We start from the raw sequence: 5,000 nt of genomic DNA on the forward strand, positions 1-5,000 counted from the left end.
TTGAGGAATGATTTTTCTCGCTCTATAAGGAGAGCGACGAGAATCCTAAATCTTCTACTGTTACGAGCATGGCTGATGACCTTAGTATTCTTGACGATCTCCTCACCTTTGATGTTGTGGTTCTGTACTTGAAGGGCATGATGAGCTCTTATAGCCTCTTGCTGGACATAGTAGGACAGTCTCCTAGACAGCCGCATAGTGGTCATTCTTATGTAGCGTCCAGGGCATCAGGAAACCAAGCATAGATAGGAATAAACCACATTGGACTGCCTAAGGAAGTCTTGAGTTGGTGGAGCTGAGTTGTTCCTCATAATGACTGACCTCGTCTTGGCCGTCTGGTAGTAGACTGTGAACTTGATCTTAGCCTTCACATCTATAGGGGAGAAGTGGTTGCTGACGGTGTCCCTCGCTGCTTTTCCATCATTTTGGTACTTTCTATGCATGAACCCCTTGTAGTATAAGTTGATGATGGTGATGTTGTCCTCGGTTTGCTGATCACCCTGGTACCAAGTGTCCAATGCTAGCTTAACCTTGCAGTTTACTTGCTTATTACAGTAACTACTATTCACAAGAACCTGGGTGATGCAATCAAGTTCTCCTTGCGTGTTGGTCCAGGAGCAGTTATGGGTGAGGGCCTCGTGGACGTACGTCTTGATTGTAGAGGACTTATACCTGGCAGGGCATTCACTTTCCCCATTGACGCATAATCAAAGGTTGGTTGTCTTAGTGTAGACCCGTGTGCTGTAATCTGACGAACTCGGGGAGATGAAGACATCCAAAAAGGCCAATCAACCATCGATGCTGTGCTCCACTGTAAATATGAGGGAACTACACTCAACATCCTGCGGAGAGTCTCAATATCCTGTGTTGAGGGAGCCGTGATGAAGGTGTCGATAAACTTCACATTCACATCAGGTCTTTGTGTGAGTGAGAAGACCATTTCTTGGACTACTCCCATGTAGAAATAGGCGAAGAGCACACTAAGGGAGGAGCCCATCGCCACATCATCCTTCTATATGTATGTGTGCTGGTGAAAAGGTCTTTCCCAGTACATATTTCAAGGAGTGTGCACAAGATCTCCTCAGTGATGTTCAGAGTTGGTGTAGAATGTTCCCTCTAGACTAGCTCCAAAATAAAGTCAATCGTCTTTTCAACAAGAACGTTGGCGAAGAAGGATTCTACATCCAGAGAAGGAATGGGGCCATTGCTGGGAGAACTCCTCGGGTTACAAAGCAATTCGGCAGACGAGGTGACACTATACCTGGTAGGGACATAAGGTGTAATGCTACTATTCAGTTTCTTCGCTAGATGGCAAGTGGGCGTAGGACAGACAGTGGCTAATGACAGGCCTGAGTGAGTTGCCCCTCTTATGGGTCTTGATATTGCTATACAAGTAATGAGTGTCAAAATCTCTGATGATGGTCTGGTGGTGGATGGTATTAGTGGCAGCGTTGATGGTCTCAATCGACCTTTTAACTTCCTTTTTTATCTCTTTGATGGGGTTGTGGGAGAGTTTTTTCTGTGTGGATCAAAACAAAGGCAGCGGTTTTGTCCGCTCTTCAAACAGTCACTTTGTGTTCTTTCTTCAGCTCCTTAGCCGCCTCCCTCATGTCACTAGAGACGATGCTACTAGTGTAGCGTCAATATTCGATGAGGGGTTCGTCCAAGTGCAGGGGTTGGAGGTTGTCAGTGCTTCTTAAGATACACTTCTCTTGGTGGCAGAGGATGGAATCGATCAGGAGTTCGATTTCCAGCCTCTTGTCCGTGGGCCTAGGGCGCGAGATGTAATGGCCGTCAAGGCCAAACCAGTGAATCTCATCTTAGGCAGGAGTAGGGGTGCAGGTTGATATGTTAATATATTCTTGTTTCTGCTTAGGAATACGGAGCTTACCCCCATTGATATTTACGAGTTTCTGGTGAATAATACGCATCCTCTTGGTCCACACTTGAGCATTCATGGTGCGGAGAACATACCGGATGTCCTCTGGATAGGAATTCTAGATCTTTGGACCTCTTAAGTGACTATTCTAGAATCTGTATTACTGACACTGTTTTTCAAAGAGAATCGCTAATGACTCAACAAAATATGGAAATTACCATAATTTTCAAAATGATGAAACGCTAACATTGACGTTTCCTTTTTTTTTAACATTATCGGCCAGATTTCGACTGGACTTCAAAACATTAAGGCTTTTATGATGTTAAGACATCGACATATAAAGGCGATAAACGATTTCATTTACGATTCCAATAAGTTTTTTATACTCTACTTAAAGGAAAAAGGTCATAAATTTTGTACCATGGCCGGAGCTAGTACCTCCACAAATCATGAAACTTCCAAGGGAGAAGTTTTTCATTTATTTTTATAAAACATGCCCCCCAGATATTTACTAATCTGTGAAGGTTTCATATATGCTCAGGAAAGAAACCATCTTTCCACTTTGAAATATCAAAGTATTTGTTGTAAAAATTTCGACCATAACAGGTAATAAGACATCTGCTTCATTACTACGGTAATGCTGCCTATATCTCGAATACCTTATAAACTGTAAATTTATTTTTTACTGACAAAGCCATAGAGCCATAAGTTTGGCGGAACATTAATAACAGACACATTAATCGACATTACACTAGCTCAGAGTAGCATGGAAATGTTCAGCCACCTGATAAGTTTTATCATGATGTTTTCTCAGTGGAGGGGATATTTTTTTACATACCCCCTGAAAAAAACTTTATGACATTATAAAATCCTTTCATACTATTTTAATCTGCAATGGTTTGAATTTCCATATGTTTTTCCACCAACCACCAGTTCTGCAACATACTTATTTGATGTTGTGTCTTCAACATCAATTCCCTACATCGTTTGGCAAGTGTAAATGAGGGGTGACTTCCATAATTTGTGTCACGTTGTTTTATTTATTTGCGTAATTGGTGTAGATAGTCAGAGTTCTCATCATAACAGCCAGTATGAAAGGCCTTAGTGAAGTCAATTGTAGTTTCGGCAACTTCTCGTATCAGGTTGCAAAACCTTGTCCACACAATTTTACGGTTTTCTGTAGAATTATCGGGTTAGTTTCTACAATAAATTTTATAGTGAGAAAGTAAATTTTTATTCTAATGCATTCAGGTTGGTTTATTTTCATCGATGCAGTATATAGGTATATTTTAAAGAACCGGGTAAATATACGGAAATATAATTTTTTCCACTTTTTTCACTATTCTGATACATAGAATAACTCCAGCCTTCATTAAAGTATTCTAAAATACATTAGAAAATGAAATATGAATTTTAGAATAGTATAATGGATTCTAGTGACGATTCCAAACCCGTTTTTATCATGATTTTTATTTATTCAAAACTTAACATAAAAAAAAATACAGTAGCATATTTTTGACAGAATTTAAAATTTTTTTATAAGACATATTTTTGTGATATAAGATAAAATATAAGTTAGAAATCAAATAACGATTTGCTCTTAAAAAAAAAATAATATTATTTTCATAATATCAAACTGTCAAAATAAACCTAACAACTTACACATCTCCCGCACGCATACGCGCACACAGTTATTAAGGATTCCTTAGAGCCATTTCACCTAAATATGAAATGTTTACGGCTCTTCAGAGCTCGAAAGACGTTTCTGTATATCCACCGTAGAGACATTTCAAAACCTTTCATAAAACGAGATAGAACTCGAAGCACCATAAATAAGAAGCCAGATGAAGTCTGAGATCATATTAGGAAGGGACAGGATATTCAAATATCTTTGAGCAAAATATAAGAAGTTTATTATTATTATTATTATTATTATTATTATTATTGTTATTATTATTATTATTATTATTATTATTATTATTATTATTATTATTATTATTATTAATAGCCAAGCTACAAAGCTAGTTGGAAATGCGAGATGCTATAAACGCAAGGGTTCCAAGAGGGAAAAAATACCCAGTGAGTAAAGGAAATAAGGAAATAAATAAATGATAAGAAAAAAAATTAGCAATAAAGCGTTCTAAAAACAGTAACAACATCAAAACAGATATGTCACATATAAACTATAAAAAGGCTTTAAGCTTTGAATTTTGAAAACCCTTGACTATGCGATTTCGTTTCAAAATAGATAAGAGAACTATTTATGTATAAAAACGTCTAATTTCTCAATGAGTAATTGATTATATATCTCAATAAATGTATTAAGATCAATCTCTTCAAAAAACTTTTGAGAAAATTGGATTTATCACGAACATAAAACAATTGTTAATGAAAATCGAATGTGAGAGATATAAAAGACAAAGTAAGTGCTGGTTATAGTTTGCATGAGATCAGATCGAAATATCCAAAGAAACAAACAGGGCTGACATAGAAGAGAAGCACAAATGGCAAGAACCAAGCGCTCTTATTCCAATAACGAACCGGATATAAGTTTTCTTTGTTCCATGTAATTCCCCTGCAATAACTTAACGACTGAAAATTATTTCATAAGTTATGTTTGTTCCATGTAATTCCCATGCGATAACTCAACAACTAAAAATTACTTTGTTCATCAAGTAGAAAGTCTGTTATCTATAGAGTAATAGGCACTGGTAAAAAAAAAAGAACTCTTTGATAAGGGCAACTCATTTCAGTCAATATCAGATAAATATTTGTCCAAAATACCATAGGAATATATAATAAAAACGGTTTTTTGCCTTCGTTAAAGGCAATGGATGATTTGACTAATGCAGAAACCAACTTGAAGTTTCACACTATTCTCTTATGCTATTGAAAAGACAAAAAGATTAACTGCAGGACTTATGAGAACTTCATTGCCACAGCTATAATCTACCTGCTCTATCGTGGATATATCATCAATGACGAAAACTTTTAAACCTTTGTTCAATTCACACCGAAAGCCTCTTTTGTAAAAGGTCGAACATCGTAACATACATCAAGTAATTCCCCAAATTTTGGCACGGGCGAAACGTTTTGGGGATTTTGAGGTTTCTCACATCTG

The sequence above is a fragment of the Palaemon carinicauda genome, chromosome 2, assembly GCF_036898095.1.
Source record: "Palaemon carinicauda isolate YSFRI2023 chromosome 2, ASM3689809v2, whole genome shotgun sequence".
NCBI classification, from domain to species: Eukaryota; Metazoa; Arthropoda; class Malacostraca; order Decapoda; family Palaemonidae; genus Palaemon; species Palaemon carinicauda.